The sequence below is a fragment of the Panulirus ornatus genome, chromosome 10, assembly GCF_036320965.1.
Source record: "Panulirus ornatus isolate Po-2019 chromosome 10, ASM3632096v1, whole genome shotgun sequence".
Classification (NCBI taxonomy): Eukaryota; Metazoa; Arthropoda; class Malacostraca; order Decapoda; family Palinuridae; genus Panulirus; species Panulirus ornatus.
Window position 1 is genome coordinate 57,210,051 of NC_092233.1, and position 19,854 is coordinate 57,229,904.

The 19,854-nt window shown below is 47.6% G+C and overlaps 1 protein-coding gene across 1 annotated transcript in view; it reads right to left on the bottom strand.

The window, feature by feature from the left end:
• The window catches only part of LOC139750966 (pentatricopeptide repeat-containing protein 2, mitochondrial-like), a 153,132-nt gene extending 139,214 nt beyond the window's left edge, over window positions 1-13,918 (bottom strand). Inside the window, exon 1 of the mRNA XM_071665936.1 lies at window positions 13,753-13,918. The gene's annotated coding sequence lies outside the window, so the exon portion shown is untranslated. The remainder of the gene's footprint in view (window positions 1-13,752) is intronic.
• Window positions 13,919-19,854: the final 5,936 nt, after the last annotated feature.

Sequence of the window (19,854 nt, forward strand, 5' to 3'; positions counted from 1 at the left end):
TTGTGAGGGTCTCCTGGTCCTAGTGAGTGTCTTCTGGTCCTTGTGAGTGCCTCCTGGCCCTAGTGAGGGTCTCCTGGTCCTAGTGAGGGTCTCCTGGCCCTAATGAGGGTCTCCTGGTCCTAGTTAGGGTCTCCTGGTCCTAGTGAGTGCCTTCTGGTCCTTTTGAGTGTCTCCTTGTCTCAGTGAGTGTCTCCTGAGGTTCCTGGAACCTGTGAGTGTCTCCTGGGGACCCATGGTGCTCCTGAGAGTCTGATGGGGACCAAGGTGCTTCAGAGTGTCTGATGGGGATCCATGGTGCTTCAGAGTGTCTGATGGGGATCCATGGTGCTTCTGGGTGTCTGATGGGGATCCATGGTGCTTCTGAGTGTCTGATGGGGACCTATGGTGCTTCAGAGTGTCTGATGGGGATCCATGGTGCTTCTGGGTGTCTGATGGGGATCCATGGTGCTTCTGAGTGTCTGATGGGGATCCATGGTGCTTCTGAGTGTCTGATGGGGATCTATGGTGCTTCTGAGTGTCTGATGGGGATCTATGGTGCTTCTGAGTATCTGATGGGGATCCATGGTGCTTCTGAGTGTCTCCTGGGGCTTCAGAGTGTGTGCTGTCGTTCCACAGTCCTCAGTACCGGTGTCTGGGTCACCGCCAGTGACAGTGATGTGTGTCGTCACAACGCTGGTTTCTGCTTAGGGTTATCTCCTGGAAGCGTCTGGTCCCAGGGTGAGGCCTTTCTGGGGGGCCTAGTTGTGGGGCATTAGGGGCTGTTGCGAGGCAGAGTGGGACCTGTTATGGGGCAGTATGAGGGCTGTTGTGTGGAGGTTGTAGGGCAGTGGGAACTGTTGTGAGGCTGTGTATGGAGAGCAGGTGGAGAGCATTCTAAAGTGTGTTGTGATACGACTTTGCTCTCTTGTTGACACACACACACACACACACACACACACAGTCCAGGAGTCTGCTGGAGCCACGACGTTGGAGTCTGCTTGACCAGACGGTCTGCTGACACTGCAGGTGGGCAGGGAGCACAGCAGACAGGAGGCTGCAGCTGACAGTGCTCAAGGAACAGCAGAGAGCAGCTGGGAATGAAAGAGAAGCAGCAGACAGGAGGGTGCAACTAAAAGTGTAGGAGGAATAACAGCTAACAGTGCAGGAGGGTGCAGCTGACGGTGGAGGGAGTAGTAGACAGGAGGGTGCAGCTGACGGTGGAGGGAGCAGTAGACAGGAGGGTGCAGCTGACGTTGGAGGGAGCAGTAGACAGGAGGGTGTAGCTGACGTTGGAGGGAGCAGTAGACAGGAGGGTGCAGCTGACGTTGGAGGGAGCAGTAGACAGGAGGGTGTAGCTGACGTTGGAGGGAGCAGTAGACAGGAGGGTGCAGCTGACGTTGGAGGGAGCAGTAGACAGGAGGGTGCAGCTGACGTTGGAGGGAGCAGTAGACAGGAGGGTGTAGCTGACGGCGAAGGAAGCAGTAGACAGGAGGGTGCAGCTGACGGCGAAGGAAGCAGTAGACAGGAGGGTGTAGCTGACGACGGAGGGAGCAGTAGACAGGAGGGTGCAGCTGACAGTCAGGGGGGAACGGCAGACAGGAGGTCTAGATGAGAATGTGAGGGGACTGTGCAGCAGACAGAAGCATGCTACTTCGGGTGTCTGTTGGTAATTCATATATTGTGCAGCTGATGAAACTTATTCGAGTTGAACTTGGTAAAATATGCCACAGCGAACCCCCCTCCTGTAGTATAGGGAACAGCGGTGCCGCTGCCAAAGGTCGTTGGTTCGAATTCATGGATGAGACATTTCTTAGACCCCAAGATGATGTAAGCTCGACCAGGCGTCGCTGGGTCGAATCCACAGGTGGAACGCCTCTAATGTTATGTAGACGGGACGAGGGGTCGTTGGTTGGAATCCATAGGAGGCGAGTTCTTTATAATCTCCGAGTTACGTAAGCTGGAAACCCTTTCCTCACCGCCAGGAATAAAAGAAAAAGAAATAAATCAGGTTCTGATGACACTTCACCACCCACTACTGAACTCCACCTTTAGTGGGCGAGGTGGTGACCCACGCCCAGAGGTTCGACATACACGTTGGTGACTCCCAGCCTGCACACGGGTTCGACAACCACATATCTGCCCCCGCCTCCCTTCCAGAGGTTCGACACACAAAGTGTCAACGCGAGTTAAGTTCTACGTGGTCCTGGGGCGTCTCCACACGTCCCAGTTGGTCCTTAAGGTATCCCAAACGTCCAGGTAGTTCTGAGGGAATCTCACACGTCCTAAATGGTCCTAGGGACGTTCCACATGCCCCATGTAGTTCTGGGCGCATCCTGCACGTCCCCAGTGGTCCCGAGAGCGTCCCTTATGTTCCGCTTATTTTTGGGAACAGTCCCACTTCACTTGTTTCTTCCTGGATCCATTCCACACGTCCCAAGTGGTCCTGGTGGCGCCCCACACAGCCCAACTGGTCCTAGGGACATCCCAGACGACCATGTCGGCCTGGGGCATCCCGCACGGCTCAAGTGATCCTAAAGACGTCCCATGTAGTCCTGAGGACATCCCACACGTCCCTTGTGGGCTGAAGAGCGTCCCACACGCCTTAAGCCTTGGGAGGGTGGGGGGGGGGGGGGGGGGGGCTCTGTTGACACCAGCACATCATAATTCTGATGTAAATGAACTCACCCACATTTACAGTTTACATCGTAATTTACATTTTACAAGGTCATATCGTTCATGTGGCTCAGGTTCCTTAGGTCGGAGGTCATCAGTTATCACAGTACTCGCCCTTTGTATAGATTTTTCCATATATCTAAATTGTATGTCAATTTATAAATAGATATCTACACACACACACACACACACACACACACACACACACACACACACACTCACACTTGATAATCAACACGCACTAAAACCAGATCATCAACACACACACACACACACTCAGACCAGATCATCAATACACACACACACACTCAGCCCAGATCATCAACACACACGTACCTAGATCAACACACACGTGCCTAGATCATCAACACACACGTGCACACACCGGCCCAGATCAACACACACGTGCACACACCAGCCCAGATCAACACAAACGTGCACACACCAGCCCAGATCAACACACACTCAGCCCAGATCATCAACACACACTCAGGTAATATCATCATCAAGTGCCCCTTCAGTGGTACAGTCTAACCATTCATCCGTACACGAGCCCGGAACTCTGGTGCCTGTTAATTGCCCTCCGGTGATCATTACGTAATTACCAAGACGAGAACCCGACCCACTAAACTGTACGTTGGAGTCCCCTACTTTTATCGTGTCTTTTTTTTTATGTTAGCTGAAACGGCACGGGCAGCTGAGGCCCTAATCAAGGCCATCCCATTAACGCTATATAATTTACTTATTCATTATACTTTGACGCTGTCTTCAGCGTTTACGAGGTAGCGCAAGGAAACAGACGAAAGAATGGCCCAACCCACCTACATACACATGTATATATATAAACGCCCACATACACACATATGCATACCTATACATTTCAATGTATACATATATATACATGCACAGACATATACATATATATACATGTACATATTCATACATGCTGCCTTCATCCATTCCTACCGCCACCCTACCACACACACACACACACACACACATATATATATATATATATATATATATATATATATATATATATATATATATATATATATATATATATATATATATATATATCCTAGCCTGAGCCAGTATTCATTTCACTGACCAACCCTTAGGGGTGGATGAACAGCAGGGTTGACTGTGGACCGACTGTCGCAACCAGGATTCGAACCTATACACTCGACCCTGGGCCTGGCCCGTGAATACGTCACGGTCAGGAACGCTAAACGATACATCCCGGGTGTCCATAAAAAGAACTCGTCGATTTACGAGCGTGTACGAAATAGTTACGAGCCTGCACAACGTAAGAGTTCAGTACGAGGTATTTGAGTCAATCCTATACAACAGATGAGAAGGGCTGATGGAGACAGTGCCCCTTATCTTTTCCTAGTAATCACGTTCATGAGTAACCGTTAACGGTATAGGAATCAAAGCTAGGCAATGCCACCCATTTCCTTCCGCTCTTCCAACAGGAAACAGGACACAAGACGTGAATCGTACAATGTATGTTTCTCTGTGAACAGTTCTTCTCTTCGACTTTGGATGTAACTGTCTATATCTAACGTCATGATAAGTGTCCTGTCTATCGACCGTCATGACACGAGAGATATTCTACGTATCTATCGTCACGACAGGTGTCCTGTCTATCTATCGTCATGAGAGGTGTTCTGTCTACCTATCTTTCAATTCCAGTAGTTCACTCCTTGTTTCATCTTCTCCTTCAGCGGTTCTTCAGCATTTCTCCTGCGGCAGTTCACCTGTAGTAGCTCCTGTAGAAGTAGTTCCCTGTAGGAGTAGTCCCCTGTAGGAGTAGGTCTCTGTAGGAGTAGGTCTCTGTAGGAGTAGGTCTCTGTAGGAGTAGGTCTCTGGAGTGGGTCGTTCGATCGTCCTCTGTAATTAGTACTCGAGGATCATTCCTCTGATGGAGAAACACCAGTTTTTTTTTTTATTGAAGCTTCGAGAGAGAGAGAGAGAGAGAGAGAGAGAGAGAGAGAGAGAGAGAGAGAGAGAGAGAGAGAGAGAGAGAGAGAGAGAGAGGAACGTAAGGCACGAGTATCAACGAATGAGAACACGCTTCGCTTTTTTTTTCATTGTGTGTGGTTAAGACGGGTAACAAGTCAGGGGGTGTCAATATGATGAAAAACTGAGAAACGAAGGAGAGCTGTAGACTGTGTAGATGATATCTTGTGTAGGTTGTAGATGACGGGCGTAGGTTGTAGATGACTAGCGTAGGTTGTAGATAACTGGGGTAGGTTGTAGATGACTGGCGTAGGTTGTAGATGTCTGGCGTAGGTTGTAGATGACTAACGTAGGTTGTAGATGACTGGCGTAGGTTGTAGATGACGGGCGTAGGTTGTAGATGACTGGCGTAGGTTGTAGATGACTGGCGTAGGTTGTAGATGTCTGGTGTAGGTTGTAGATGACTGGCGTAGGTTGTAGATGTCTGGCGTAGGTTGTACATGACTGGCGTAGGTTGTAGATGTCTGGCGTAGGTTGTAGATGACTGGCGTAGGTTGTAGATGACTGGTGTAGGTTGTAGATGACTGGCGTAGCTTGTAGATGACTGGCGTAGGTTGTAGATGACTGGCGTAGGTTGTAGATGACTGGCGTAGGTTGTAGATGTCGGTAAAATAAGTACCTGGCTAAGGTATATATATAGAGAGAAAGTTAATGGGATGGCCTTGATCAGGGCCTCAGTTGCCCGTATCGCCGTCTCAGGTAACGTAGAAGTATATAAATAGTGGCGATGTTTATGTTGCTCTTGCGCACGATGTTTGAAAGGGAACCATCGGTGGTCAGTCGTGGTGGATGAGTCCTGTCATAACGATAAGACTTCTTTCTCCGCTCCTGGTGAAGCAAGCAGCTGGTGCTCGGGCACCATGAGTCGGCAATCAAGGTCCTCTAGACTTGAAAGAGTTCCGGGACGTCACTGAGGGAGGAGAGTGAAGTGGAGGATGAGTTGGGTCAGGGGGGGGTCTTCTTCACCTCAGGCCAGGGGGGTGCCCCTTACCCATGGCCAGTGGAACCTGAAGTGGGGGAGGAACTTGACCCCCCTAAGCTAGAAGTGCCCCTTACCCAAGGCCAGTGGAACCTGAGGTGTTGCCAGGGACCTGACCTCAGGCTAAGGGTGCCCTTACCCATAGCCTTAGATGATACAATGATAATACTTTACCTCAGTCGAGAGGTGCCCCTCCTACCCATGGCTAATGGAGTCTGAGGTGAGGCAAGTTACTTCATCCTTGGCCTGAAATGCCCCGATCCATGGCCAGGTCCACTAGGTCTAATATGACCACACTCGGTAAAAGGATTATGCTAAAACATTCATTGTATTCTTCAGGCTTAACTAAGGAATTATACCTGGGCTGGGGACAATACCGTGGCCTCTCTTGTAAATTTTCTTTCGCAAACTCATTGGAACGGTTGGCAGTAGTGTCGACCCTCAGTCGTGGATCTCATTAAAAGCCAAATATAAGGGAGTTAGCAGTATCAAATCCGGTCGAAGGTCATTTGCGTGAACGCACCCTCTATAGTGCCTGGCAGGGAGAGGTCGGCTCATTGTAACATCCTCGCATTCCAAACCTCAGTTCACCTCGCCGACTCCAACAGTATTCTCCTGGTCCCTCGTTCGACCTGACGCCACATCTCCACACTCCACCACTTGTCACGTCCACAGCTTCACGCTTTTTTGAGCTGGGCACACACCCCGCCACGCCTCACCCCCCTGGTGGTGACGATGGGAGACCTCTTCCTCCCCTGGTGGCTGGGTGGTGTCTACCCGTGGTGGCTGGCTGGTGGGAGGCGGCGGCTTGGCATGTGAGGGAGGTTGTTGTGATAATTTGGTGACGTCACGATGGCTTGGGCACCTTACGTGGGTTCTACCTGATCTGTAGACCTACTGAGGTGTTATCTGGGCTCTTACTACTCTCTTATCAGTTAACAAACTCGACCGATATTACTTAAGTTACGCACAATATGGAATATAGATAGGCACATGGCTATATACTTACACACACACACACACACACACACACACACACACACACACACCGTGGACAAGGGTCGTACCGTCGTCATCAAGGTACAGAAGGGTCGTACCATCGTCATCGAGGTACAGAAGGGTCGTACCGTCGTTATCAGGTGGTTAACGTTCAGTGCAGGTCCTCTGTGATCTCCTTTTCAGCTGCTGGAAGCAGAACTCATCCACCTCCCGCCTTAACGAGTGACCGACCCCTAAACACAACAGGTCCGCTGTGTTTGGTGTGAAGGTCTTGCATGATGGTTGTGTGTGTGTGTGTGTGTGCGTGTGCTAGGTGTCTGTACCCAGCCTCTCGCACCGTCTGTCCCTTGAGTCACACTCTCCATTACCGTGGTCATGTGCGTGTGCGCGGTTCCCAAATATGTGTGGTTACTATTTGTGTGTTACGTGGGGAACAGTTTTACACTCGTGTTGCCCCTTCTCTTAACCTTATATATATATATATATATATATATATATATATATATATATATATATATATATATATATATATATATATATATATATATATATATATATCGCGTCTTAACATTAGCTATACATACATATACACACCGCTTCATCGACCAGACCCAGAGGGAAGGATGGACAGCTGGGGTTAACCGAGAGCTAGTTGCCCTAACCTGGGATTCGAACACGGGATTTAAGATTCGTGGATAGCAACGCTTCCCACTGCACCACAGTGTGACAGTGTGTTTGTGTGGCTAGTCTCGATATTCACGGCCCTCTAGGACCAAGCAAGCAAAACACTATCACAACGCTCGCCTTTAGCTCGACCACACATCTTGCTATTTCAAACCTGGTGTTGAACACGAGGGTTAGAGTGAACGCTGATAAAAAACCGATGCTATAATGTCGTGTTGGTTAACGAGGAGCTAAAGAGCGCCATGCCAGTCAGTGAGCCACCAAGTTATCTAGAGAAAACAGCGAGATAACTCTCATATCTTCACCACCACTAACCCAACATGGATAAGTATTTCAATCCCATTACGAAAACAATATTTACTATTGATCTGTTTACATCAAGGACAACACACAAGAAACAGGAAAGGTCAAGATAGACTTTGATTCTCGTTACTGGGATTTATTTGAGGCAAAGTGGTCAGTGACGTGCCACTCACGTGAAGATAATTTAGCCATTTACTTCTTTTAGGGACCCTCCTTCTTTTGGGGCACACTCTTGTCTCGGAATCCTCATGTTTTGGGTCTCCCATTTCTTGGGACCCTCCCCCTTATAGTCATGGGGACCCCCTTTTCGGAGGGGGTCCCCTTATCTTGGGGGCATTTCTGCCCCTGGACCACCTTGTCTTAAGGTCCCCCTTGCACTGGGCCTCCTTGCCTTGAGCCCCGTTTACCTTGTGGACTTATTAGCAAGGTGCACTCAGCCCAGTGAGTAATCCTGCCCTTCCCAACACACCTGCCTGCCCTGGACACCACAGTACCACATCAGATGATGCTGATAAGTCCACCACTGATGTGTGCCTCAGGCTGTACAAGTCCTTCAGATGTCGTTGGGGCGAAAGTGGAGGTTAAATGACGAGAAGGATATCTATATAAAGCGGTTTCTCTTTTACCGTTGAGTAAGATGTGTTAAACACCTTCTTCAGATAGCTCCTCGTTCGTAGGTACTCGTTGGTGGGTATGTAAGGACACGAAACCCGTCGTAGGGTACTCGTACGTACACGCACCCATTGGCCAAACGAGCCATTGAGAAACGGTAATAACACTGCGGAAGCCATACCGAGCCACAGCTCTCAGATTAAGACCAAAAGAGGGAGAAATTGTGGTTCTGTACAACACTCTCTCTCTCGCCACAGCCCTCTCTCTCTCTCTCTCTCTCTCTCTCTCTCTCTCTCTCTCTCTCTCTCTCTCTCTCTCTCTCTCCACACACCTACTCTCCCTACGATCCTCTCTCACTCTCCACACACCTACTCTCGCCACCACAACCCTCTCTCACTCCACACACCTACTCCCACCACCACAACCCTCTCACTCTCCACACACGTACTCCCACCACAACCCTCTCTCACTCTTCACACACGTACTCCCACCACAACCCTCTCTCACTCCACACACCTACTCCCACAACAACCCCCTCACTCCACACACCTTCTCCCACCACAACCCCCTCACTCTTCACATACCAACGCGAAAGCGATGATGGATATGGTGCTAATGTTAGCACGACGACCTTTAGCGGATATGGTGCTAATGTTAGCATGACGACCTTTAGCTGGTGGTAACACTTCCCTGTCCTGTCTGGCCAGGCCACACTGGTGAAGTGGCACGTGGATATCATTAACTCTAGCACAACCCTATAACAACCCTACAACACTATGTAATTACCTCTTGCAAAACCAGTAGCTTCAGAGACCATCTCTTCCACACATTATTACAAAGTTTGTGTTAGCATTCATACATGACGATTGAAGTTTTACCCCAGATACTTGGAAAGTATCCCGGATACTTGGAAAGTATCCCAGATACTTGGGAAATACTCCAGATACGTGGAAGTACCCCCCTACTTGGAAAGTATCCCAGATACTTGGAAAATATCCCGGATACTTGGAAAGTATCCCGGATACTTGGAAAGTATCCCGGATACTTGGAAAGTATCCCGGATACTTGGAAAGTATCCCAGATACTTGGGAAGTACTCCAGATACGTAGGAAGTACCCCGGATACTTGGAAAGTATCCCAGATACTTGGAAAGTATCCCGGATACTTGGAAAGTATCCCAGATACTTGGGAAGTATCCCAGATACTTGGAAAGTATCCCAGATACTTGGAAAGTATCCCGGATACTTGGAAAGTATCCCGGATACTTGGAAAGTATCCCAGATACTTGGAAAGTATCCCGGATACTTGGAAAGTATCCCGGATACTTGGAAAGTATCCCAGATACTTGGAAAGTATCCCAGATACTTGGAAAGTATCCCGGATACTTGGAAAGTATCCCGGATACTTGGAAAGTATCCCAGATACTTGGAAAGTATCCCGGATACTTGGAAAGTATCCCAGATACTTGGAAAGTATCCCAGATACTTGGAAAGTATCCCAGATACTTGGAAAGTATCCCAGATACTTGGAAAGTATCCCAGATACTTGGAAAGTATCCCGGATACTTGGAAAGTATCCCAGATACTTGGAAAGTATCCCAGATACTTGGAAAGTATCCCAGATACTTGGAAAGTATCCCAGATACTTGGAAAGTATCCCAGATACTTGGAAAGTATCCCAGATACTTGGAAAGTATCCCAGATACTTGGAAAGTATCCCGGATACTTGGAAAGTATCCCAGATACTTGGAAAGTATCCCAGATACTTGGAAAGTATCCCAGATACTTGGAAAGTATCCCAGATACTTGGAAAGTATCCCAGATACTTGGAAAGTATCCCAGATACTTGGAAAGTATCCCAGATACTTGGAAAGTATCCCAGATACTTGGAAAGTATCCAGATACTTGGAAAGTATCCCGGATACTTGGAAAGTATCCCAGATACTTGGAAAGTATCCCGGATACTTGGAAAGTATCCCGGATACTTGGAAAGTATCCCAGATACTTGGAAAGTATCCCGGATACTTGGAAAGTATCCCGGATACTTGGAAAGTATCCCAGATACTTGGAAAGTATCCCAGATACTTGGAAAGTATCCCGGATACTTGGAAAGTATCCCAGATACTTGGAAAGTATCCCAGATACTTGGAAAGTATCCCGGATACTTGGAAAGTATCCCAGATACTTGGAAAGTATCCCGGATACTTGGAAAGTATCCCGGATACTTGGAAAGTATCCCAGATACTTGGAAAGTATCCCAGATACTTGGAAAGTATCCCAGATACTTGGAAAGTATCCCAGATACTTGGAAAGTATCCCGGATACTTGGAAAGTATCCCAGATACTTGGAAAGTATCCCGGATACTTGGAAAGTATCCCAGATACTTGGAAAGTATCCCGGATACTTGGAAAGTATCCCAGATACTTGGAAAGTATCCCAGATACTTGGAAAGTATCCCAGATACTTGGAAAGTATCCCAGATACTTGGAAAGTATCCCGGATACTTGGAAAGTATCCCGGATACTTGGAAAGTATCCCAGATACTTGGAAAGTATCCCAGATACTTGGAAAGTATCCCGGATACTTGGAAAGTATCCCGGATACTTGGAAAGTATCCCAGATACTTGGAAAGTATCCCAGATACTTGGAAAGTATCCCAGATACTTGGAAAGTATCCCAGATACTTGGAAAGTATCCCAGATACTTGGAAAGTATCCCAGATACTTGGAAAGTATCCCGGATACTTGGAAAGTATCCCAGATACTTGGAAAGTATCCCAGATACTTGGAAAGTATCCCAGATACTTGGAAAGTATCCCAGATACTTGGAAAGTATCCCAGATACTTGGAAAGTATCCCAGATACTTGGAAAGTATCCCAGATACTTGGAAAGTATCCCAGATACTTGGAAAGTATCCCGGATACTTGGAAAGTATCCCAGATACTTGGAAAGTATCCCGGATACTTGGAAAGTATCCCAGATACTTGGAAAGTATCCCGGATACTTGGAAAGTATCCCAGATACTTGGAAAGTATCCCAGATACTTGGAAAGTATCCCGGATACTTGGAAAGTATCCCGGATACTTGGAAAGTATCCCGGATACTTGGAAAGTATCCCAGATACTTGGAAAGTATCCCAGATACTTGGAAAGTATCCCGGATACTTGGAAAGTATCCCGGATACTTGGAAAGTATCCCAGATACTTGGAAAGTATCCCAGATACTTGGAAAGTATCCCGGATACTTGGAAAGTATCCCGGATACTTGGAAAGTATCCCGGATACTTGGAAAGTATCCCGGATACTTGGAAAGTATCCCGGATACTTGGAAAGTATCCCAGATACTTGGAAAGTATCCCGGATACTTGGAAAGTATCCCGGATACTTGGAAAGTATCCCGGATACTTGGAAAGTATCCCGGATACTTGGAAAGTATCCCAGATACTTGGAAAGTATCCAGATACTTGGAAAGTATCCCAGATACTTGGAAAGTATCCCGGATACTTGGAAAGTATCCCGGATACTTGGAAAGTATCCCGGATACTTGGAAAGTATCCCAGATACTTGGAAAGTATCCCAGATACTTGGAAAGTATCCCGGATACTTGGAAAGTATCCCGGATACTTGGAAAGTATCCCGGATACTTGGAAAGTATCCCGGATACTTGGAAAGTATCCCAGATACTTGGAAAGTATCCCAGATACTTGGAAAGTATCCCAGATACTTGGAAAGTATCCCGGATACTTGGAAAGTATCCCGGATACTTGGAAAGTATCCCGGATACTTGGAAAGTATCCCGGATACTTGGAAAGTATCCCGGATACTTGGAAAGTATCCCGGATACTTGGAAAGTATCCCGGATACTTGGAAAGTATCCCAGATACTTGGAAAGTATCCCAGATACTTGGAAAGTATCCCGGATACTTGGAAAGTATCCCGGATACTTGGAAAGTATCCCGGATACTTGGAAAGTATCCCAGATACTTGGAAAGTATCCCAGATACTTGGAAAGTATCCCAGATACTTGGAAAGTATCCCGGATACTTGGAAAGTATCCCAGATACTTGGAAAGTATCCCGGATACTTGGAAAGTATCCCGGATACTTGGAAAGTATCCCAGATACTTGGAAAGTATCCCGGATACTTGGAAAGTATCCCGGATACTTGGAAAGTATCCCAGATACTTGGAAAGTATCCCGGATACTTGGAAAGTATCCCAGATACTTGGAAAGTATCCCGGATACTTGGAAAGTATCCAGATACTTGGAAAGTATCCCGGATACTTGGAAAGTATCCCAGATACTTGGAAAGTATCCCAGATACTTGGAAAGTATCAGTAAAGTAATACCAAGAAAGTACTGTCCCTTTGCCACCGCAAACAACTCTTGCTAAGTGGGCGACATTGTCTGCAAGAAAGCTCTTGAGTCATTCACCCAACCACAACAACATGGGATCTCCTGCAGGAGGCACGGAGGATTATATAAGGGGTTCAATCTTCTTTTTTTTTCACGTATGAAAACTTCACGTGTCTAAATGTACATAGAAAAAGCATTTCGTTGATAATATGAATGAAAGGTACATGTCTAGGGGGTGGAGTGGTACACATCTAGGGGTTGGTGGAGTGGTACATCTCTAGGGGGTAGGTGGAGTGGTACATCTCCAGGGGTAGGTGGAGTGGTACATCTCTACGAGGAAGTGGAGTGGTACATCTCTAGGCGTAGGTGGAGTGGTACATCTCTAGGGGTAGGTGGAGTGCCACATTTCTACGAGGAAGTGGAGTGGTACATCTCTACGAGGAAGTGGAGTGGTACATCTCTAGGGGTGGGTGGAGTGGTACATCTCTAGGGGTAGGTGGAGTGGTACATCTCTACGAGGAAGTGGAGTGGTACATCTCTAGGGGTAGGTGGAGTGGTGCATCTCTAGGGGTAGGTGGAGTGGTGCATCTCTAGGGGTAGGTGGAGTGGTACATCTCTAGGGGTAGGTGGAGGGATACTCCATGTCTAGGTGGAGTATCTAGAGAACATCGACACTAGAGGAGGGTGACATGGTTCGGACTCACTGTGGGAAAACATCCTCTTGATTTCAAAAAGAATATACGACCCTGACAGAGGAAAGTACGACCCCTTGAGCACGACGGTGTGGCCTTTGGGTGTTAGGGCCTGGCCTTCGAGCCAGCTCCTACGGGTCAGGTCAAAGGGGTCAGGCCATAACTCCCCAAAGGTCGACGTAAACTCTTGCTCAAGAGTCGTAACGTTGTTATCGACGAGTGGTACCGACGGGGTCAAAGGGTCGTACGACGGGGAGGAGGAGGAGGGGGGTCAAGGGTCGTACGACGACGGAGGGGAAGAAGGAGGGGGTGGGTCAAGGGTCGTACTTAGGTAGCTCAAGGGGTTAGGAGACAATCGGTACGATGACGGAGACAAGCCGGACACGCGCTGTCAAGGACGGAGGCAATAATAACACCCGGCTACAGAGGTGAGGGTCGCTCGCATGACCTACCTGCTGGAGTTCCCATTTGTTCCGTTCTCCCGGCCGTGGATAAGAAGGAACCCTTCCCGTTGTTGAATGACTGGAGCGACAGCCGAACAAAAGGTGATAACCCGTGCACTGTGTACCCCTAAGGGCTCTTTCGTGACCGTCTCATTTCACTGTGTGGGCCGCCGGAGACAGAGGTCGTTTGTCCCAAGGAAAGACGAGAGGATAGAAATCCAGCCCCTTTTTGCCATCAATGGGCTAACTGGTAACTCAGTGATGTTAGTGGCGGGTCTCCTCAACAGATGGCAGCAGTAGGTGTCATCTGTTTGTTTACCAGCGTCGATGATTTGTGTGAGCCAGATACAACGAGTATTTGCCCTAGGTACTGGCCATCACAAACCCAGCCACTCTTCTCTTCCTTATAGACTAACGAAGGAGACGTAATAGTTCCAAGAAAATTACATCCGTTTCCATGTATAGGATCTGCTAAATACGATACTTTACGTGCGATTTCAAACTGCTATCATTTTATTCTTTAAGAAAGACTGTTGGGGCGGGGTGGGTGTGTGTCAGGCCATGGTCTGTGTACAGCACCTGTGGTCTGCGCCATACTATGTCACAGTGATAATAAGAGTAAAACTACTAATCAAGGGGTCAGTTAACGACCATTTCTATGGAAGGATATTCACCACAAGTGTGATTCATTTACTGTAGATAGTGATGATGGCTTCTTGTGGTGGATTTGCTGGATGCCACCAGGTTGGAAAGACAGACTCCACCATTACTATCACCATCACCCTCACTATCATCAACATCACCATCACCACCATCACCATCACTACCATCACCACCACACACACACGTTCGTGTCGTTCTGCCATTTTCTGATTTGTCTAAAAACACGATTACAGTGCAATGTAAAAACTCAAACGGTGGCTTTTTTCTACTAGATAAATCAAAATTCATATATCCATCCATATATATATATATATATATATATATATATATATATATATATATATATATATATATATATATATATATATATATATATATATTCCTATGAGTCCACGGGGAAAATGAAAATATTTCTTTCTTAACCACAAGGAAATGAAACACGAGAAGTTTCCAAGTGCAGTTTCGTGTTATGATCACATCATCTAGGGAGATACAAGAAAAAATGTAGCAGTTAGTATATATATATATATATATATATATATATATATATATATATATATATATATATATATATATATATATATATATATATATATATATATATATATATATAATCAACTGACTGTTATATTTCTTTCTTGTATCTCCCCTGATGATGCGATCATTACACGAAACTGCACTTGGGAGAAAGTTGACAACTTGGAGGTAAGACAAGTAAGTGTTAGCTTGGGTTAAGTTAGGTTCTAACAGCCAAGGTCACGTCCATGAAAGGCGTGGCAACTTAGGTTGGCATCAACCCCCCCTTCCCTCATCCCCTTCCTCCTACATCCCCCTCCCTCTCCTCCTACATCCCTCTCCCTCTCCTCCTACATCCCTCTCCCTCTCCTCCTACATCCCTCTCCCTCTCCTCCTACATCCCTCTCCCTCCTCCTCCTACATCCCCCTCCCTCTCCTCCTACATCCCCCTCCCTCTCCTCCTACATCCCCCTCCCTCTCCTCCTACATCCCTCTCCCTCTCCTCCTACATCCCCCTCCCTCTCCTCCTACATCCCCCTCCCTCTCCTCCTACATCCCCCTCCCTCTCCTCCTACATCCCTCTCCCTCTCCTCCTACATCCCTCTCCCTCTCCTCCTACATCCCTCTCCCTCTCCTCCTACATCCCTCTCCCTCTCCTCCTACATCCCCCTCCCTCTCCTCCTACATCCCTCTCCCTCTCCTCCTACATCCCCCTCCCTCTCCTCCTACATCCCCCTCCCTCTCCTCCTACATCCCTCTCCCTCTCCTCCTACATCCCTCTTCCTCCTCCTCCTACATCCCCCTCCTCCTCCTCCTACATCCCTCTCCCTCTCCTCTTACATCCCCCTCCCTCTCCTCCTACATCCCTCTCCCTCTCCTCCTCCTCCTTCTGAAGCAGGCAGGAGGCACCTGTGTCCTCCAACGTCGACGCTCCCCACCACCATGAGAACGTCATTATGACGACACTTCAGTCTTCTTTCCACAGACGGTCACAGGTCAGCCCATCGTCCCAAGGGCTTGGCTCAATGTCTTGCTTGGGTGACGGGGGTGAGGTGGGGGGGGGGGGGGTCGTAGCCACGGCCCGCAGCTGTGTGTTAAGGGATGTGGCTTGACCTAGTCCTGCCCCGCGGAGAGACATGATAAGGGGGGATAAGAGTGTTAGACCACACGGCCATAACGGTGTTGGCCTCATGCCCTTTTCCGGCGCCTGGCACCTGCCAGTCGCCCTACGACTGATAAAACTCAGGCTTTTATGGGTGACTCGTTAACACTCACGGTCGAACTGCTGGTTCTCTAGTGCCAGGGATCCTGGCCCTTTCTTAAGCTTATTTGAATATCTCTGGCCCCTAAGGGTTCTAGTGAAGGGGTCACCTTTTCTCTGGCCTCTAAGGGTTCTAGTGAAGGGTCACCTTATCTCTGGCCCGTAAGGGTTGTAGTGAAAGGGTCACCTTATCTCTGGTCCCTAAGGGTTCTAGTGAAGGGGTCATCTTATCTCTGGTCCTTAAGGGTTCTGGTGAAGGGGTCACCTTATCTCTGGTCCCTAAGGGTTCTAGTGAAGGGGTCACCTTATCTCTGACCCTTAAGGGTTCTAGTGAAGGGTCGCCTTATCTCTGACCCTTAAGGGTTCTAGTGAAGGGGTCATCTCATCCTTCTCACACACTCATTGGTCGTACCATCGTTCCCCAGTGCCATCCCGCCACGCATGATGGGGGAACCTAACAACGGTGGGTGTAATTCAGGTCATTACCTTAACCACTCACTCTGGCTTTTACCGGAAGCAGATTTCAGTGATTCAGGTCAAGCGAGGGACGAGCCGCGAGACCTGTGTGTTACACATGGCCATCCACCAGGCCCCTGTGACCTTCTGCCTGTTCTTCTGCCAATTGAATCGTCCTCCCAAACGAGGGAATGGCTGTTAACGAGCCTCCCCAGTTTGTCTGGCTGTTCGAGTGGTTCGTTCTGACGGACTGTAACTGTCTCTCAGTTTCATCCAATGAAAAATAAGGTACCAGTAAAGCAACGGTAATGACGATATTTTTATCCGCGAGACACGATAATTAAGGTAAATAAACAAGGAATGAAAATGGAATTTCTGTTCCTAGATACAAGATGCCTTGACTTCTTGCGTTCCGATTAGGTAAACAATGTCGGTTTACCTCACCAGAGACGGTCTTACTGACTTAGGAGAGCTAAACTAAACCACCCAAGAATGTGCAAGTAAAAACAAAGTGCTGTGAGGGCAGCTCAGCTATTTAAAATCGTGGGCACGTCTAGCATTAACCTGAGCCATGAACACGACGAAGCCAGAGCCAAAGCTTGTGTTGAAACGAGTAAAGCAATGATAAGGTCCGGCATTGAACGAGTCATTTTGACTGAAAAAAAAAAGAAGGAAACGATGATATACAGATATACTGACCCAGTGATTGATACTCAGATGTGTTGAGTTGGGGATTACATAGAAAACGTACTGCGTCTCCCGTCCATGTACTTTCCCTTTCATTTCTTTTTTTTTTTTGGGGGGGGGGACAAAGAGTTTCACTTCCTCTGAATTCACCTTCGTCTCATCCACAACACATAATTGTCTGTGCCACACTGCTCCATTATGAAGAATGTGGCGTATGTGTGTACGTGTGTGTGTGTGTGTGTGTGTGTGTGTGTGTGTTTAATTACCTAACGGTACTTTACAAGGAGGGAGTTTTTCACTCATTGGGCCCCTGCCGCCCCCACGTGTCTTGAACATTCTCTCATACAGCTTTTTAGCTCTGTCTGCTGTCTGCATTGACCACGTCGTCCTTAAGTTTACTGTATTCAGCCACAACTGTTATGTCCCCTGGTTGTTCTAACCCTTACAACACACCACTCGAAGAACTGTATGTGCGTGTGTGTGTGTGTGAGTGTGTGTGTGTGGGTGTGTGTGTGTGTGTAGGCCAATGACACACGTATCCAGCAGCAGTTTTCGTTGAGGCTAGTGTCCAACACCATGTCAGTGGGTCCTTTGCGACACCAGTTACGTCATCGTCGGCTACCCCGACGGGTTCTGGGAACGTGAGTTGCAATTGTTATCCTGTTTACCCAAGTCATTACAGTGTCTCGTTCTCAGAAGAGCTAAAATTGAAACTCCTGTCATTGGAGGAGTTGACCTCTGATATTTGACCATGCCTTTAATCGTGTATTGGACAGTGACCTTATCTAAACGAGGTGTTCCCCTCGTTGGCCACTTAAGTCTTCTCTCTTAGATGATTAAGCCCTTGAGAACTACTATATGACTTCTCAAATCACCTGTAGCTCGTTATGTTTATAAACGTGAGATGGAATGGTCATTGTAAAACGATAATGACCACTTTGTTCCACGTCTAGCTCCTGACGGGAGCTAAGGAGGACCCCACGTTTGCCGGCGATAATCACCATGATCGTCGGCAAAATAACTTCAGCTCATTTGATGGGATTGGGTGATAACATGTTGAGCACGTGACCTCGGGCTGATCACCGGCACGTGATCTGTTACGTCATGAACTTTCTACGTGTGGGGTCATTAGATTTGTGTTGAGGATGAGGTAGGTGGGTCACTATGCTGGGTCACTATGCTGGGTCATTGCTGGATTCACCATGCTGAGTCACTTGGACACACACACACACACACACACACACACACACACACACACACACACACACACTACACACACTAACCTACAACCAGCAGTTAAGGTTCGACAACCATTTGACAAGAGTGTTAGGAACTAACTAGCCTTTTAAAGATGAACTCATCCAAAAGTATTACGTGTTCAGAGCTACCATGGCCTCTGTACATTAAGTACGGCTCTTATGAATTTATTCAAGATGTTCCAGAGCCAGTGAAAGAAACGAAAAGGATGGGATGGGGTTGCTTGCTTGGTCGTACACTCAAACAATTTGAGACAAACTTTGGAAACAGAGAAGTTGACACGGTCGTCAAGGAACCGATGGATGAATCACAGAGTCATCCAGACGTCAGATTCATCCAGTTGTCAGATTCATCCAGACGTCAGGTTCATCCAGTTGTCAGATTCATCCAGACGTCAGATTCATCCAGTCGTCAGATTCATCCAGATGTCAGGTTCATCCAGACGTCAGGTTCATCCAGATGTCAGATTCATCCAGACGTCAGGTTCATCCAGATGTCAGGTTCATCCAGACGTCAGATTCATCCAGACGTCTGATTCATCCAGACGTCAGGTTCATCCAGTCGTCAGATTCATCCAGACGTCAGGTTCATCCAGTCGTCAGATTCATCCAGACGTCAGATTCATCCAGACGTCAGGTTCATCCAGTCGTCAGATTCATCCAGACGTCAGATTCATCCAGACGTCAGATTCATCCAGACGTCAGATTCATCCAGACGTCAGGTTCATCCAGATGTCAGGTTCATCCAGATGTCAGGTTCATCCAGACGTCAGATTCATCCAGACGTCTGATTCATCCAGACGTCAGGTTCATCCAGTCGTCAGATTCATCCAGACGTCAGGTTCATCCAGTCGTCAGATTCATCCAGACGTCAGATTCATCCAGACGTCAGATTCATCCAGACGTCAGGTTCATCCAGACGTCAGGTTCATCCAGATGTCAGGTTCATCCAGACGTCAGATTCATCCAGACGTCTGATTCATCCAGACGTCAGGTTCATCCAGTCGTCAGATTCATCCAGACGTCAGGTTCATCCAGTCGTCAGATTCATCCAGACGTCAGATTCATCCAGACGTCAGATTCATCCAGACGTCAGATTCATCCAGACGTCAGGTTCATCCAGATGTCAGGTTCATCCAGATGTCAGGTTCATCCAGACGTCAGATTCATCCAGACGTCTGATTCATCCAGACGTCAGGTTCATCCAGTCGTCAGATTCATCCAGACGTCAGGTTCATCCAGTCGTCAGATTCATCCAGACGTCAGATTCAT